The following is a 19,726-nucleotide window of genomic DNA, read 5'->3' as shown; positions in this document are numbered from 1 at the left end:
TTTTTATATTTGATATTCATATAATAATATCATATTGTAATATCACTGTTTGATTCTTTTATTTTTCAAACATTAGTATTAATGAGGTAAGTACTTTATTTTGGTGTAAAGCTTTTTTGTGTAAAGTGAAAGATCAAGACATGAAATGAAGAACCACACGATATTCACACATCACACAAACCTACGCACACTGATCACACCTCTCACATACAGATACATATAGACATTAACCACAACCAGTCAAATACATCTCAGGTCCACCAACAGAACAAAACCACATTTCTTTCCACATCAGCATTTGCTTTAACCCAGAAATGAAACTGTTAAACTGTCACAAGCATTTAGTGACAAAAATAAAATACCAGAAATACTTTCTGATCTTACTGATCTTTGTCTTTATGAGAGTTTGACGCTTTAGTCCTTTTAATAAACAACTGTCTATTAACATTATTTAATATTAGGTGAATTGTTATCCTGTAGTTGGATTTTAGCTTGTAACATGAGTTTTATGCTTGTAAATTAGATGAAGGAAGTGATTGATTTGGAGCAAGAGAGAAGACAGACATCTCAAATGTAATAAGCGTTTCATGTAATTTTATGCACAAACCCTGTTCAGGAAAAACTGTAAACTCACAAACAGTCAGAATCTGAAGATAAAACAGAAGATGAGAAAAACGGCTGAACGTTGATCTGAGAATGACCGTGTTTATCGTTTCATGACTCCTGCATACACCACATCATCCTCTACTGCAGATCCCTGTACACAATAAACACACAACATAAAAACACACACAATCAATGTTCTGTATGCCTTAAAAACAACTAAAGACAAAAGAGGGTCTGTGTTAGGTGCCGACCATCTGCGGATGTGTAAAAATTGGAACTTGAATTAATACATAATTAATTTAATATGTATATGTTATTATTTTATTCTTGTCTCCATATGTTCTCTTCCAAAAATATTTTCAGTCTTTGTCATGTATGCATAGATGTTTATTGTTTCATTCATTTATTTATTCCACTATGGTGAGTATAAGAATGAAGTCTCTTGTGCTGGAATAAGCTTCTCTCCCATGTTGGTACAGATTTACTGTTAAACTAAAACTTAATTGCGACTGCCACTAGGGGACGAACTCCGACAGTCATGTCCAAATGACGTGTACAGCGGAAAGGTGGCTTTAGAGCAGTTTGTCACCAAAGCAAAGGAGCTCGAAAAAGAAATCAATGATCATATTTATAATCTGCAATATTCTGTTTTGCTTTGCAATTTCAATTTGGGAGGTTTTGCTGTTGGTGGAGGAACTCAGATGTGCTGTGTCCACCATTTAAGTAGCATTTTTCAAACTGATAGTGAGGTAGACTGGAGCTGAAACAGCGGGGGCGCTTTAAAGAAGAATTGGATGCAATTCAGTAGGGCTGCACGATAAATTATTTTGGAGGCTGTGGCATAGCCCAAAATGCATAGGCCCCCAGCAAGAATAAAGGCAGGGTCCCATACCTCCTGGCTTAAGTTTACAGGCTAGGCCTACCGCATGTGAGGACAGCAGACCACACTGCTTGCTTGCGGGCAGCTCAAAATCAATTGGTGATCAGTTGCACTGTAATCGTCATACTTAAGAGTTGTTTTGAGTGTCTATGAAATGAGTAAGCACATCATGTGCTTATAAAGTGCGATTGAGCAGCTATAACCCGTGAACAACTCAGTTCTCTAACAGCAGCTGGTGACATCCCAGCTAGAAATTAAAAGTTCTAAGAACATTCTCTGAAAGTTCCCAAAAACATTCTGCCAACGTTAAAAGTGACTAGTTTTTTTTTAGTTCTAAGAACGTTTCTGTGTTGTCTGAAAGCTAGAGGAATGTTACATTTTACCATTTTAAACATTATGATGACAATTTCATGTTTTAATGTTCAAACAATGTTCAAAACAACAACTGTTTATTATATTGACTTGTTTAAATGTTATATAAATGATAGAGAAACATTGCATTTTATTATTTTATAAAACATTATTTCTGAATGTTCAGTAAATACATTGCTGCAGAAAACTCAACTCACTTACTAGGTTTAGATGTTGATGTTTTGTTTAATTTAAAGTAACCCTTATTGTGATTAGTGTTTGTTTTAGTTGGACTCTTGACACTTGACTTTTGGCTTGCTAGTTTTTTCCTGGTTGTGTTAACTTTGTGTTAATGCACCACATTTGTTATGAAAAGTTAATAGTGTAATTCTGTGGTGCTTGGTTCATAATGGTAAAGATCATCACCTAATTCGTTTACTAATCAAAAGTTTATTTTCTGTCAATAATGCAAAAGAGATCCAGCTCTTTCACAGCAGTTTGTCATTAAGGAGTTTTAGAAACTTTGGACAAAAAATATCTGCTGTATAATTGGGATGCACAAACATCAAGAATCAGACTATGAATCTCAATCATGGTGACAATGAAATGATAAACTTCATGCTGCAATGCATGCTGGGTATTAACAAATTACAAACCTCATTCAGGACTCCCAGCATGCACTGCAGCATGGATAAATAAGGATTTTTTTAACAATTTTAATTGTCACCATGGTTGAGATTCATAGTCTGATTCTTGATGTTTGTGCATCCCAACTATACAGCAGATATTTTGTCCAAAGTTTCTAAAACTCCTTAATGACAAAATGCTGTGAAAGAGTTGGATCTAATATACATTGTTGCCAGAAAATGAACTTTTGATTGGTAAATTAATTAGGTGATGATCTTTACCATTATGTACCTACAACAACAGAATTACACTATTAACTTTGCATGTTCATAACAAATGTGGTGCATTAACACAAAGTTAACACAACCAGGAAAAAATTAGCAAGCAAAAAGTCAAGTGTCAAGAGTCCAACTAAAACAAACACTAATCACAATAAGGGTGACTTAAAATGAAACAAAACATCAACATCTAAACCTAATAAGTGAATTGTGTTTTCTACAGCAATGTATTTGCTGCATACAGAAATAATGTTTTGTAAAATGATGGGATGCAATGTTTCTCTATCATTTACATAACAATCAAACAAATCAATTTAATAAACAGCTGTTGTTTTAAACATTGTGTGAACATTAAAACATGACATTGTCATAACGTTTAAAAATGGTAAAATGAAACATTACTCTAACGTTCAGACAACAGAAACGTTCTTAGAACTTAAAAAAAACTAGTCACTTTTAACGTTGGCAGAATGTTTTTGGGAACATTGGGAACTTTCAGAGAACGTTCTTAAAACTTTTAATTTCTAGCTGGGATCACCACTTTCTCAAGTTACATGTGACTTTATGGCTAAAGCGGTTAGTTTCAATTTAGAAAATGGCAGTGACAGGGATTGTAAAAAAAACTCTCAGAGCAGTAGCCACATCTGTAACGGGAACGGTTCTATGATCGGTAAACACCCATAGATAATAATTACTATATAAATAATTATTAGGGCTGTCAAAATTAACGTGTTAATAACGCGTTAACGCAAATTCATTTTAACGGCACTAATTTTATTAACGCGCGATTAGCGCAACACGCAATTTCTGTTTGACCCACAGCTGGATGAATTGAGATGCAGCAAATGACCCGCGCTGTCTAGATGAGTTGGAGCTTTCATAAAAATAAGAACATTATGCTCTCGTCTAGCGAATCCAATGCTGTAAATGGTCATTAAACATTTAAACTGCACGTTTTTTGTGAGGTGTACCGTCCCAAATCCATATAAAGCAAAGATGCGTCTTCTTTCACTTTTTAGTTTCGTTTTTAAAGCATTCAGAAATTATAGAAAATAGACTGCAGGACTTTCTTGATGTTAAAATTATTATTAAGAGAGATAAAGTTCGGGATCTGATTGATGTTAAAAGAGTTATTGAGAAGGCTTAAAAGCGATGTCTGACGCAGACGTCTGAAGCGCATGCACACAAACGCGCGAGTGCGTGACCCTGATATATATAGACATCTAACACAAAATTACAGGTTTAAAAATATCTGTTTTGACAGGAATTCACGCAGGTATGACCTATAATCTGTTATATCTGAAGTAAATGTTTGGTTAATTGTTAAGGAAAAGTATCTATTGTGTCATTCAGGGGCGGAGCCAGACATTGTAGACATTGGGGGCTTAGCCCAAATCTAGGGGTTTCAAAGCTTGGTCCCCTGTTGATATTTTTTCTCCATTTACGGCAGCTTTATAAACTATTTTTTAATCTAGGTGTTCTCTGTATTGTCCAGTGTTGGGTGTAACTAGTTACTAAGTAATTTGTTACTGTAATTTAATTACTTGAAAAAGTAATGTAAGGGATTACTCTTATTTTTCTTGTAATCGAATTACAGTTACTTCTGATGTAACTAAATACTGTCTATGGACTGTAGAACAATTATGTATACTATAATAAATAGTGGATTTAACATGGTTTTAATTTACAATTCTCACTATTAACTGGTTGATTATTAGCATTAATATTACTGAGATGTTGACTGTTTTTTAGTAGGCCTACTAAAATAGCACATATTAATGCCTGATTCTGCAAAACCTTATTCTACACCCTTAACCCTCCCCATTTTTACAAATACTTAAAATAAACACCTACTTTAGTATTAATAAGCAGTAGTTGGAGTATATTGAGGCAAAAGTAGTTAATAGTTAATTAATAGAGAGAAATGAACCCTAAAGTGGGACCAGAATAATTGATGTACTTTTATATATTGTTTCTTCGAGCCATTTCAAGCCTCTCCTAGTATCATGTACTAAATAGGATTTAGAAAGTAATTAGTAATAATTAAATACTTTTTGGAGTAATTTGTAAAGTAATTTAATTACATGATTGAAGATGTAATTAGTAACTAGTAATTAATTACTTTTTTGAGTAACTTACCCAACACTGGTATTGTCATTTTGAAACGGCAACATAACAAATTTTGACAATGATACTTTAACTTCTCTTATCCAAAAATAGGCAAACATGTTTGCTGAAGGCTAATCCAGTAATTATAAAGCTACATAAGAATAACAATTTTTGACTTCATTGACAGAACAATTTCTCACCTGCTTATGGAAGCGTTTCTCTCTCTTTCTGTCTATCTGTCTGTCTGTGATCTCTCTCCACCCTCCTCTCTTCCTATTTGCACTGACAGTTATCACACATAAGGATATTTTAATGTAAGAGATTGGGGATTCACATTTTATAACTGTCTATCAATGTATTTCTGAGGTAAAATCATTGCGAATTTCAAATGCATATGGACAAAACATACCTAACTAACTATATACTTTCTCACCTTCTTACTTCTGACGTCTTTAAAAATATAAATCGTATATCGATCTATAAAAAAAGTATATATGCAACAATGAGCAAGTTTTTTCAAAGTTTTAATTCACTGTTATTAAATGTACTTTAAATACAACGTTACCAATGACCAATGAGGTAGACTAGACCAGAGCACCACAGTAAGTTAGACGTTAGCCATGCAGATAATATATCAGTTGACGCTATTTAACAGTATTTACATCACATAACTATAAATATACACTTACAGTAATAACGAAGGCACTGTAATAATAAAGACACTTTGAAAATGCGTTTACTGTGGGGAGATTCAGCATATTATTGTGCCTTGAACACGCATCTCTTATTCATTTTCAGTTGAGTGGGGGGACCGGAGAGTTAAAGCTGAGTGCCGCCACCTAGCGTCCTGGATGAATTCATTTTACAGATCTGAAAAGATTCGGGGCTTTTGACAAAACATTCGGGGCTCAAGCCCCAAAAGCCACCCCCCCCCCCGCTCCGCCCCTGGTGTCATTATATTAAATCCTTGCATTATCCTACAGTATCTTAAAGTGGTCTGTCTCAATGTCAAAATTAAACAATAAAAGAAAAACATATATGTAACTTATTAGGGCCCGAGCACACCAGGGTGTGAGGACCCTATTGTTTTTGCTCCGTTTATTATTATTATTATTTTTCTTCTTCTTCTTCTTCTTCTTCTTCTTCTTCTTCTCCGAAATGGATCGCATTTTTGAGGGCCTAAACATACCCGAAAACTCATGAAAATTTGCACACGCGTCAGAAGTGGCGAAAATTTACATGTAGTATAGGCGTCAGAAGTGGGCGTGTAAAAATGGCTCGATAGCGCCACCTGCAAAATTTCAAGAGAACAGCCCCCCCACTACGAAAAACGTACAGATACGAAATTTGGTAGGATCATCTATCACTCCAAGACCTACAAAAAAGTCTCTTGGAGCGAACCTCTAAACCCCACAGGAAGTCGGCCATTTTGAATTTTCTCTGTCATTTTTGGATATTTCCAAGCGTCGTACTTTAACGAACTCCTCCTAGAGATTTACTCTGATCATCATCATATTTGGTCAGTATCATCTAAAGGCCTTTGCGATGCTAAATTGCGGAGCTTTTGACTTTTCGTTGGAGGGCGTGTCCTTGGCGGCCTGGGAAAGTTTGATGTTTCGCCATGAAACAGGAAGCTGATGTAATTCAGGCATACGTTGTCCGATCTGCCCCTGACTTCACACGTTTGATAAGGGTCCAGGCCTGAACACATCAACATGGCATAATTCAGTAACACTCATAGCGCCACCTAGAGGCAGCAGGAAATACCATGTTTTATGCTGTGTCTTACTGCTCTTAGAGATTTAAACATATCAACATCATATTTCACCAGTGTAATCTCAAGACCTTGTGTGATGATAAAGAGCAACGGCCTTGACTTTTCATTAAAGGGCGTGTCCGTGGCAGCCTCGCAAAGTATCGTTAAATGAATCGCATTTTTGACAGGCTAAACAAGCTCAAAAAGTCATAAAACGTTGCACACACGTCAGAAGTGGCAAAAATTTACACGTGGCATAGGCGCCAGAAGTGGGCGTGTAGAAATGGCTCAATAGCGCCACCTGCAAAATTTCAAGAGAACAGCCCCCCCACTACGAAAAACCTACAGATACGAAATTTGGTAGGGTCATCTATCACCCCAAGACCTACCAAAAAGTCTCTTGGAGCGAAGCTCTAAACCCCACAGGAAGTCGTCCATTTTGAATTTTTGCTGTAATTTATGTGCAAATTTTGTCATTTCTAGGCTTCGTACTTTAACGAACTCCTCCTAGAGATTTTAATAGATCGTCATCATATTTGGTCAATCTCATCTAAAGGCCTTTGCGATGTTAAATTGCGGAGCTTTTGACTTTTCGTTGGAGGGTGTGTCTGTGGCGACCTGCCAAATATCAGCGTTTTTGCCATGAAACAGGACGTTTTTATAACTAAGGCATACAATGTCCAATCTGCCCCACGCTTCACATGTTTGATAAGGGTCTTGGCCTGAACACATTTCAATGCCAATATTCAGCTTCAGTCCTAGCGCCACCTAAAGGTAGCAGGAAATGCCTTGTTTTACACTGTGATTTACTGTTCTCAGAGATTTAATCAAATCATTATCATATCAGGTGAGACTGATCTTAAGCCCTTTGCGTTGAAAAATTACGAAGATCTTGACTTTTCGTTAAAGGGCGTGTCCGTGACGGCCTGGCAAAGAGTGATGTTTCGCCATGAAACAGGAATCGGTTGCAATTCAGGCATACATTATCCGATCTGCCCTATACTTCACACTTTTGATAAGGGTCCCGGCCTGAACACATTAATATAACAACAATCAGTTACAGTCACAGCGCCACCTGCTGCACACAGGCGGTGTGGCACATCAGTTTCCCTTTGAATATCCACCTATATTTGCCCACTATAATTAAGATCCCCCTGGTTAACTGCTTTACTAATAGCATAGGGTAGCGGTGCACATGCGTGCGAGGGCCCTTCCATCGCTGCTTGCAGCTTTAATATTGATATTGTTTTTGCTCTGCGGTAACAGGTATAGTTCTGTCATGCTTTGTCAGATTCCAACAATTGTTCCAATTGTTTTGAAGTTTTTTAATAGAGAATGTTAAAATATAAATGAAACATTTTTGAAAATGTGCTCATCTCAACTCAATTTGCCAGCACAGGTCACAAATGATGCAGCAGCAAACAAAAATGGAGAAAGAACAAAGTCTTCTAAAGGCAAAAACATTTATAAAACTATGGCTGATGGTTCTGTTGAAAATGTAAACAGGCTGTTGTAGACAAATAGCATATTTGCATATAGCATATATATATATATATATATATTAGAGCATTAAAAACTTCAAAAGTGTTACATTTAGGTAAATTTAGAACAGATAAAAAGGTGCGATTAATTTGCGATTAATTGCGAGTTAACTCATGAAATCATGCGATTAATCGCGATTAAATATTTTAATCTATTGACAGCCCTAATAATTATATAAAACAAAAGTCAATTTTTTCATTCAAATAAGATTATTTGGTGGCCCTACCATGCAAGGACCCCTGCACTGCGGCCCTTCCGCATCCCCACTGCTTGGAGGCCTCAGTTCAGAATCCGAATCACCTTTATTCCCAAGTATTTTAGATTTGTATGTACAAGGAATTTGTCTTGATGTACTTGTCAATGACAGTAACAAGTAAAATGTAGTAAATAAGAAAATGTTCAGCAATTTTACAAAAAGTTTACAGGTATGCGAAGAGAAGAGACGTTTACTGTACATTAATGCAGTTAGTGTAAAGTGGGCTCAGTGCAAAAGCACACAGTTAAGGTAGTAAGGTGAATTTTGTTTGTATACTTTCTTTGCAGTGTATTATTTCTGTTTGTGTAAACTAAGCATAATGTCCATGAATTCGGGTAAGTGATCATGACGTTTCATGATCAGTTGCAGTTAGGAAGAACCTATTAAGCATACGTTGCTGTCTACTTTTGTACTATGCAGCGTACCATATGATGATGGAGGAGGTGAGTATAGACTTAATGATGGAGGTGTAGAAGTGCACCATCATCATCCTTGGGAGTTGGAACATCTTCAGCTGCTGCAGGAAAAAATCTTCTGGTATGCTTTTTTAATATGAGACCTGGGTAATGATGGTACCCAGGAAGCGGAAAAGGTCCACAGGGTCAACTGGATGTTTAGGCAATGCTGAGCATCAGGTTGTTCTGACTGTACCAGGTGGGGGATGGTTATCTGCAAACTTAAAGGTATAGCGGAGGATTTTCTCAAATTTTAGAAAAGAACCGCCTTTCTCCACTTTTAAAAAAATGCAATTGCACAACACTCCTGATTGACAGCTAGGAGGACCAATAGTCTTGATGATCCACCCGGAAACAGAAAATCCTCCGCCATACCTTTAACTAATTTGACAGATTGGTGAGTAGGTGCAGCTGTTGGTGTACAGAAAGATGAGTGTAAAAAGAACACTAATTCGGGGAGAGCCAGTATTGATGGACCTGGTCACAGACAGAGGTGGGTAGAGTACCCAAAATCTGTACTCAAGTAAAAGTACAAGTACTTATACAAAAATGTACTCAAGTAAAAGTAAAAGTATCAATCTAATTATTTACTTGAGTAAGAGTAAAAAAGTATTAGATGAAAAACTACTCAAGTAGTTAGTTACTCGTTACTTCTGATCTGATAGAGAAGTAGCGCAAAAGCACTGAATTTCAGACTACTTGGAGGGTTTTCACAAATCTCTCCTTAAGAGTCTCATTGTTCTGCTTATATACAAGTAAAGCAGCCTATCTCAGTCCTGCAATGCGTACATTAACATCACATAACGTGTCATTTGAGAAAAAAATCTCAAACACACACACACACAGATGTTTTCTGACGGTTAACTCTATATTTTATTTCATGTTCACAACACAAACTTATCAGCATCTGCCTTTACAGTTTTTTTCGATTGCTAAACGACAGTGGGCGGCTGGAGCTACATGTGCAGAACTCTAACTACAGTCTGCAATACCAAAAGTCACGTGAGCTAAACTGTACATATCACCTGCAAAACTCACTTCAAGAAACACAACTCTAAACACATGACTCAAAACAGCTCAGTGCAGCCAAACACTAAACACAACCCTCAATGAGATAACACACACTGTCACTCACAACACACTGAGAGGAAAAACACTAACATCAAACACCAATACACAAAATACTAACTTTTTATCTTTACAGATTGAACAATTTCAGTGACTTCATACAAAGTAATGTTTTCTTCAAATAATTATTTATTTATTGATTGATTTATCACATGATTTATTGAAATTTTTAGAACAGAACAATTCTTTAAGGTAAATGAAAATTTGCAGTTGGCTTCAATAGTCTCAGTCTGGAGTAATTTATGGAATTACAGTAATGAGGAAAAAAAGGTAGAAACTAAAAGTACATACTGTAATTCATATATGAATTTTTTTTTATAATTGAGTAGCTAATCGTGCCTCTCTCTAGCATCAGGCCACTACATGCCACCCTTCTCCCTCCACAAACCCGTCTTCCTTGTTCCATTTCCAAAATTAGTTTTTCTGAGCTCTACATATATATATATATATATATATATATATATATATATATATATATATATATATATATATATATATATATATATATATATATATATATATATATATATATATATATATCATATTTATATGAAAGGTAATATTTTATATATATGAAATATATATATGAAATTGGAATTTATATTTATATGAAATTGCAGTCAGCAGTGTTTGAAAGGCACAAGACTGAAATCAATTCTGTTTTGAATGTGTGGTTCACAGTTTTGACAGCAGTGTGTTAGCAATTGAACAAAGTGCTGTAAATTCACAGTGTTGTGCAGGTTGTGGTTAAAGTCATGGGATAAGTGTGTAGAGTTTTGAAAACTGTGTTCAAGCAATGAAAAACGAACTAGAGTTTGGTCCACGTGAACTGCTGCTGTGCGGACTGTGGTTGGAGTTTTGCACATGTGACTTCAGTTGTGCCCACTGTCGTTTAGCAATCGAAAAAACTGTAAACATGCAAACAGTAAACAAATAAGAACGTGTGTGTCTGTTTGTTATCATCTTTTTATATGATATATAGGTTATTTTCATTGCCATTAAAGTGCAATTACTGAACATAAACAGGAGCTTAATAAAAATGATCATTTTAGATTTTCATATGGAACTTATCTGTTTTTGCAAATCATTTCTACATTTATTATAATATATAATACATGTTTCTTTCAAATCAATCTTTATTCTTTTATTTTTATTCATTCATTCTTTAGGAAGGATTTAAATAAAATACAATCCCGTTTTTATTTGAATGTATTTTCTACACATTAGTGAGGTGTCCGGATTTGTGTATAAATGCAGTCATTACATTATGCTGTTAAGTTTGATTAGTTGTGGGGAAATGATATGGAAATGTGCAGATGTGAACGTGCTGTTTGTATGGTTAACTTACATTAGGATTTGTATTGTAATCGCTTGCACAAGAGTGCATATGGCAAAAAAACTCGGACAGTGTGTGAAATGACCATTAATAGTGTTCAAATAGACATACTGTGACACTTACTTCAGGCTGGAACTTGAATTCCTGTACGCTGAGATGTCAGCTCGTTTAGTGAACAAAGCATGCATCACATTATGAAACTATTCTTTTTGACCTCTTGGATTGAAAACATAGACCGAACTTGAAGCCACGCATGGTCTGCCTCCGATAACTCGCACAACGCACACGCGCCCTCATCTGCTTCTCCTATCATCTACGCGGCCGCGCGGTCGCGCGCGCTAAAAGGGTGACCGCGCGGTCGCGCGCTAAAGGGTGACGCAGCCTGTTTCGCGCAACTTTCGAACACGCCCTATAAACTTTAAAAATATATATATTCATTAATTATTACCATTTGACAGTAGCGCAGTAACGCCGCCGAATGTAGCGAAGTAAAAGTACAGTTTTTTCACTAGAAATGTACTTAAGTAAGAGTAAAAGTACCCATCCTTAAATTTACTCTAAAAGTACTAGTTACCCGAAAAATGTACTCAAGTAAATGTAACGAAGTAAATGTAATTCGTTACTACCCACCTCTGGTCACAGATACATGTTTTCCCAATCTCAGGTGTTGCCTCCTGACAGACAAGAAATCTGTAATCCTTCTGCACATGGAGTCAGGCACATTCAGCTGGGAAGATTGTCCTGTAGCAAAATTAAGATGTTTGTATTAAAGGCACAGCTAAATTCCACACACAGGTTCCTGGTAAGTCCTGTTGGCTCTGTAGGCAAACGGAATTGGGTTCAGGAAAGGATCAGTAATAGATTTGAGGTGGGACAGCAATAGACAATCAAATAACATCATGACCGCTGATGTCAGAGTGTCAGGCCTTAATCATTTAGGCCTGTGATTATCTTCTCTTTTTTTTGCGACAGGAAAGATGGTGGAGATCTTAAATCAGGCTGGTACATGGCAAAATCCAGTGTGGTGTTAAATATACCTGTAAACACTGAAGAAGGCCGATCAGCACAGTACTACAGGGTAGATGGAGAGACAGAGTCAGGTCTGGGTGCTTTGCAAGGGTTTTGTCCTGTCTTGTTCTTGTCTTTTATTTTGAAATCCTGGTTTCATGTTTCAGGTCTTTTTATTTTGAAAGTTCATTGTCTTGCTTGTGTCTAGTTTCCCTATTTCCTTGATGTGTCATGTCCTGATTAGTTCTGCTGCCCTGCCCATAAGGCCTGTTTCTGAGTTTCCTGTAAAGGCCAAGATGCATACTCCAGAGTTTCCTGTGTCCTGTAGGTCAGCCAAAATGGTAACTCCCAAGCATCACTGCCCTTGCCAAAATGGCCATGCACGAGACTAAACTCTCTGCCCGGCCCAAGATGGCTGACCCCAAGCTCAATGAACTCTTTGCCTTAGCCAAAATGGCTGACACCATGCCTGCACCCACAGCCAAGATGGCCGTCACCCCCTTTAGTATTTTTTGGGGGGTAATTAGGGATGAGACAGAGAGCAGCAGCCGAGGCCCTCTGCTGCTCCACGGTCCAGGCCCGCCACTGCCCCACGACTGAGGCCCACATCTGTTCCACGGTCTAGTCCTGCCACTGCCTCACGGTCCTGGTTTGTGTGTGTGGGTGTACGTGCATGTGTGTTAATAAATCTATTTGATTTCAGGTAATCATATAAACTCACCGGTTTATGTGCTGCTCTTTTACAGAATGTTGGATCTGCATAAGTGATCTCCTCTCCATTGGTTTGAACTGTATCAGAAACAATCATAAACACATTTCAAAGTTAAAGCCTTAAGCTGCAATTACAGGGTCAAACCCAAGGGCACCAAGGCAGAATATTAGGGTTTTTTTCTGGCTCAAAATGAGGTGGAGATGGTACTATCCTGATGCACACATGTGTGCCATGGCTCATCAAATTACAAGAGACATATTTTTTGTGTTTAATAATTAAAGAAAATGACTATAATTATTGCTTTATTTTATAAAACATTAAATTAATGAAATACAACATACCAGCTAACGTGTTCATTTGTAGTAATAACAAACAGCAAAGTTGTTTGATAATGAAGCATTAACTTGACTGTATTCTTTGAACCTTTTATTACAATGAACTGGTTTAAAAGAATCATTAGTTTTACAGACATAACTGGTCACGTTGTGTTAAAGTTTCCTTGTAGTCAAGAATTTTATTAGTGAACATTCATCTTTGAGCATCATATTGGCATATATAAGTTTTACCTACTCAATTGCACAGCTCGGACCATACCTATGAATATGCAAAATAGTTCTTGCTCCTCGGACAATAGATATATGTGTAAATAGTATATATGGAAGTTTCAGACACATAACTGCAAAGTTTGAGAAGTTTAGAGAGAGACTGAGATAGAGACTTTAAATCTAGTATGGGAACATTTGAGACTGTCTTCTACTGTATGTCTGTGCCAAATTTCATAATGTATGGTTCCTAAAGTATGAACACAGTTCTGTAGGCTGCAGGAGATACAAAAAGATACAATACTAATAAACTCAACTTTGTCATTATTTGTTATAATAGTTATTACTTTACAGTACAGCTTTATTGCTAACAGTTGATATTTACCTTGTTGTTCTGTGTTTTTGTGTTTTCTGTAGATCCAGAATATCAGTACTGAAGCTACAATCATCAGAAATCCAACAACAGCACAACAGATCAAAATCAAGGTGAGATCTGTAATGAATAATAAGAGACACTACTGTAACTCAGTCTGATCTTAGTTTAGTGAATATCATTACTTTAACTAAACCAGTTGGCTTGACCTCAACTCAGCTCATTGAATAAGTAAGGAATAATTGATGACGTGCCGTTGAATTATACGAAAATAATGCACATCCAAGGTGTTTATGCGGCACGATGCGAAGTGGAGTTACACTGCGGGTGTGCATTATTTTCAAATATTTCAAAGGACCAGAGTCAATTAATCTCTTATACCATGGTTACCCACAAACATCGCTCTGGTGCCTATTTGTAAGACTTTTGACAGGTCAGGTGTGCGGTTTACAGAAAAATAATCAACACCAATGGAACATTTCTGCCAATCAGAATAAAGCAGTCAACAGACCTGTGGTATAAGCACTAATAATTAATCACACCTGTTGTATCTGAACACATCTGACAGAGTTGAGTGATGTTAAGATGTTGAGTTTGGTTTGTGATGGTATTGTTGAGTACACATCTGTATGTGTTTGTATCCTGATATTCAACCTCCAGAGGTAGAGAGATGCTGCTGATGTTGAGATCAGACACACTGATGATGGACAATAAACTGTTTCCTTTGTACCAGGACAGACTCACATCTCTCACATTCAACACTGAACACAATAATGAACAATTTAAGATTGATGATCTTTGTGATGATGTGCAATCTCTGCTGATGACAGGAACGAGCAGACGAGCTTGAAAACATCAGAGAACCGAAAAAAGTAAAAGCATATATATTATCAATATTAAGCAAGATACAATCTTAGGAGTATGATAGTTAAAATGCCAAATGCTAAAATATATAATTTATAAATAGTAGATCTTTACTCACCATAGACAGTAACACTAAATCTGTGTGAGATCTCTCTTGCGCTGTTGATATTTACTTGATAAAGTCCAGTGTGTTGAGTTGTGATGTTTGTGATGATGAGATCTCCAGTCTGATCATTTATCTGCAGTCTGTTTCTGAATCTCTCATCAAGATCTTCATTATTTATTGAGACTTTACCTCTTTTGATTTTAGCTATGGTAATGCTTTGAGGTCCAAATCTCCACGTTATCAGATCATCTTTTTGTGCTTCAGTAATATTTGTGTGTAGAGTAACAGAATCTCCCTCCATCACTGACTTCACTTCATCACCAAACACACCTGAAGAACACAAACACATTCACATCAAAGTTTTTGAATGAAGTTCATTTGAATTTTTCAAAATTGTATCTTATCTTTAAGAAAATCAAAGAGATTTGCCAACGTGAGCTTTGAAAGAAATGTTTTTTTACATCTACATGACATTTGTTTATATGGCAGACACTTTTATCCAAAGCGATTTAATTGTGATTGAGTTTTTTCAGTGTTTGTTTAAAAAGTGTTGGACTTTAAGGCGTCCATCTGCATGTTCATAATTAGAGGAAAGGCACGGTATTAAAATTAAACTATTTATTGATCAGATATGAAAAAGTTTTACAGCGCTGGGCAGTCTCAAGGCCACAATAGGCAGTCGACTAACAGCCCGCATTTGGAGAAAACAGTTATTTATAAAGTATGTGACGTCGATCTTCTTCTTAGAATCTCCACCCACAAAGGCCGTTCCCCTCGTACATCTGACTCCATTACCACACCCAGTTTTAGTCTGCAGGAGATAGACACACACATACAAAGAAAAAACAAACTTTTCTCCGCTCATCCCTGAGGGCCATGCAGCCCGTCACCTTCTCCCCAGTACTCCTCCACTTCACATATGATTGACTTCAGATAGCATATTATAATGCTTTCTTAAAAACAAATCATTAATGAAACATTCATTTATTCATAAAAACATAAGCTGTAAGATGAAAGTGATTATTATGTAAAACACATTTCAATATCATGACATCATTTCACTATTCGTAAAATTGGTTATATGAATAAGGCACACATTAACTTCTTTAGATAGATAAACACATATTACATCTTTTACTGCAATACTACTTCTAAGCAAAACACTTTAATCATTATTCAAAAAAACATCTGTTCGGGAAGAAAACACACACACAAAGAACAAGCGCAGGAGATTCTGTTCTTCCAAGTTGAGCCGCCATCCCCCCACTAGGCCACTCTGTATGCAACCTTCATTTCATTGGTTAATACACATTTATCAAAGACAACATCTTATATTTATTACATCAATTATTCAATGATTAATACTGATTAAGTAAGAAATATATTGCATATTTTATCATGTGAATATTAAAGTATTAGTTAATACGTGGTTTTCTGTTTACTTTTCCCACTCTGGTCTCTTTCTTATCTTTGACAATTTCCAGACATAAATTCCTAGTTAATCCTTCTTGCAGTTTTACACACACACCCAAGCTGGTAGCTTTCCACTCTCACAGACAAACACAAACAATCTTTTACTTTAGCATACTATAATGATTATTGAAAACACTTCTAAATACAATATTAATAAAACATATGACATTAAAATCCCACAATTGCGAATACAACAGTTGAGCTACAAGAACATTTAAATACAGAAAATGATTAAAAGCTTCAACAGTATGAAGAAATCTTTGAATTCACTCTCACATGTTACTTGTTTTATATTTGTCCATATTTTATAATAACAGTACATTATATTTACATTTATGCATTTATCCAAATGCTTTAATCTAAAGTGACTTACAATATTTAGTGACTGATAAACTCTTATAGTTTAATTAAATTTGATTATTTCTGTGAATTCACTCTTTGACTTTGCAGAAATGTTCACTTATCATTTTATCACTCAGCTTCTGGAGGTCTCGCATTGATTTTTTGTAAGATAAATATAAACTACTGTTCAAAAGTTTTATTATGTATTCCAACAAAAAATGTATAACTTTCCATTTAAAGCTTCTACTTTGAACTATGAAGCCTTAAGAAATGACCACACTGTAAAAAATGTCTGTAATTTGAACATTAAAATACCGTATAAATGATACAGTATAAAACCGTATTTCACAAAACATGTGATAACCGTAGGATTCACTGTGAAAAACTTTAATTAGTTTTACAGACTAAGACCTTACATTTAACAGTAAAAAACATATAAAAATATGGTTTATTGCAGTAAAATTAACAAGATACTGTATTACCATAAAAATGAAAAAAAAAATTATTGGGCAATATCAGCGTAATAGATATGGCATTATGCGTTATTGATGTAACATTAAAACTTTTAGAGAATATATTTGTTACCAATATACTGAACCATCTGTTTATATTTTACTAAATCCTTGTTGATAGAGTTTAAAAATTAGAATAATATCAGTCTGCACTATAGTGGTCATCATGCAGGCATTTGTCATCAAGTTCCTAATTTTATCACACTAAAATTACTTTTAAACTTTTAAGTTTACAACTGCTGTCAAAACAAGATACAAGTGCTCAACTATTCCAGCATCCACACACGTGATTTAGTAGACAAATCTTCTTTCTGACGTGATGTAATCACAAGTCAAATGGATATTTTCCACCAAATTTATCCCATTAAATCTCCAGTTTGTGTTTGTTTAAGATTCATTTGAAGTCACCATTATTGTGATTAGTGTTTCCTTTAGTTAGGCATTTGTCCTTGTGACCTGCATTGACCTAACTCTCCTCTTTTAGCAATTGCAACAGTGCTTTATTAAGACCACTTGTTTATTGCTAGAGGGTGTAGGAAAAACTATCATGTGATCTATTGATTGCTTGTATGTCATGCATATAATTTTATATGCATAAAATTTTATAAATATTTTATGAACATAAAATGATAAAAGAACAATAAAGATATAATGCACAAAAAATTGATTCTCAGTTGAAAAAATGACACTGCTTTGAACAAGACTGCTGTAATGCTTTAGTTTCTTTTTTTTTGCTTCAGAGAGACATCAACACTTTGGATACAAATCTCAACGATGGTGACAGTAAATGGTAAGAAAGTTGCACAATTTTGTCATGTCACAATGCATGATGGGAGTTATGAATGAGTTTTCTACAATCCTGGTACCCAGCATGCATTGCGGCATGAAGCTTTGTTGTTGAATGTCACCATTGTTGCGTTTCATAGGCGGATTAAAGTGTGTGTAAGACTACGGAGAATGTACTGTAAATCTACAGCATTTTAAAGGAATTAAAGGAAATGTCTATAAACATAATGGAAATAGTACTGGTAATCTATTTTACTGATTTTTTTACAGTGTAGCATTTAAATTAGACAGTTCTGAGCTGTAAAATAGATGGTACTGAACCGTCATTTGTACAACATAAACCTTTACAATAAATAGTTTTGAGCTGTAAAAAATGGTAATGAACCATAAATATTACAATGTTAACCCTTGAATTTGACAGATATAAACTGTTTTAGCAACATAAACATGTTAAATAGACAGTTATAAACTGTAAAAAAACATTTAAAATTTGTAAAATATACAGTACAATGGGTGCAATCCCGTAAAACCAATAACATTGCTACCGTATTTTTGACGGTAAAGATCTGGCAACCACAGCTGCCGGTTTTCTACCGTAAAATGTACGGTTTATTTTTAACAGTGCAGAGTATTATCTGATGAATATTTAGATTATGTGAGATCACAGACTTTCAAACTAGATTTCAAGATAATATCTCTAATTAATAACAAAACTAAAATAACATAAATGTAATATAAATAACTTATAAACCCTTTGTAAAAACATCTGTAATAAAACATTAAAAACACATTTATAACTTACCAACCAGAGAAGTGAAGCAGAAAGAGAGAAAAACAAACATGAGAAACATTTTCTTCAACAGTTCAGATGTCTGAAATAACAACACAACAACAATCTGACAGTGTTGTGATCTCCAGTAAAGTTGTATAGAGATTTACACAACATCAGTTTGTGAGGTCTGTCTGAGCATGCGTGTTGACTTCCAGGTTTAAAGCAGGGCTGGTTTTCAATATAAGGACCTGTTTTTGAATGTCAATGGGTTTGCTCTCATTTGAAATGTTTTGTGTGATTTGTAACATGGTCTCATCCCTACAATAATAAAGCATAAGGAAGGTTTGAGATTTTACAGTATTTATATGTAATCATATCAAAACAATAAATAAATTAGTTTTACTAAATCATCTCAACACTATAGCAATGATTAGGCACTTATTTTTGAAGCAAGACTTTAATAAAACATTTTGATGCATTTATTAACAGCGGGGTGGATTTCTATTCATTTCAGTCTTCAGGTCCTTACACTGCATGCAGATTTAGCTTTCCTTTCACTTAATCTAATTCATGTTTATCAAATTTTCTGCCTCATATTTGATCAAGAATTTGAAAGATTTTAATGAAAAAGTTGACGTTTCTCCTTATTTTCCCCTTTATGAAACAATTTAAATTGGCATGTTTACTATATATATAATATTGTCTTGTGTTTTGAGGAGGGATACTGTAAGTAAAAAATTTTTAGGGTGGGGTTAAGAGAGCTTGTGGTTAAATTCATCTGGTGGGAATCTGCAAACTGGTTTAACATCATACACAATATTAACAGCGTTATCTGTACCTGAGTTTACATCACAACACTGTCAGATTGTTGTTGTGTTTATTTTAGACATCTGAACTGTTGAAGAAAATGTT

The 19,726-nt window shown here is 35.3% G+C and overlaps 1 long non-coding RNA gene across 1 annotated transcript; it reads right to left on the bottom strand.

Moving 5' to 3' along the window:
* Window positions 1-60: 60 nt before the first annotated feature.
* Window positions 61-14,082, bottom strand: LOC141359251 (uncharacterized). Its single transcript, XR_012365672.1, has 3 exons — window positions 13,972-14,082; window positions 13,054-13,121; window positions 61-757 (listed from the first exon to the last, which is right to left on the bottom strand). It is a non-coding gene; the product is annotated as an uncharacterized lncRNA (long non-coding RNA).
* Window positions 14,083-19,726: the final 5,644 nt, after the last annotated feature.

The sequence above is a fragment of the Misgurnus anguillicaudatus genome, chromosome 23 (genome assembly GCF_027580225.2).
Source record: "Misgurnus anguillicaudatus chromosome 23, ASM2758022v2, whole genome shotgun sequence".
NCBI lineage: Eukaryota > Metazoa > Chordata > Actinopteri > Cypriniformes > Cobitidae > Misgurnus > Misgurnus anguillicaudatus.
This window is presented reverse-complemented; position numbering and strand designations above follow the sequence as displayed.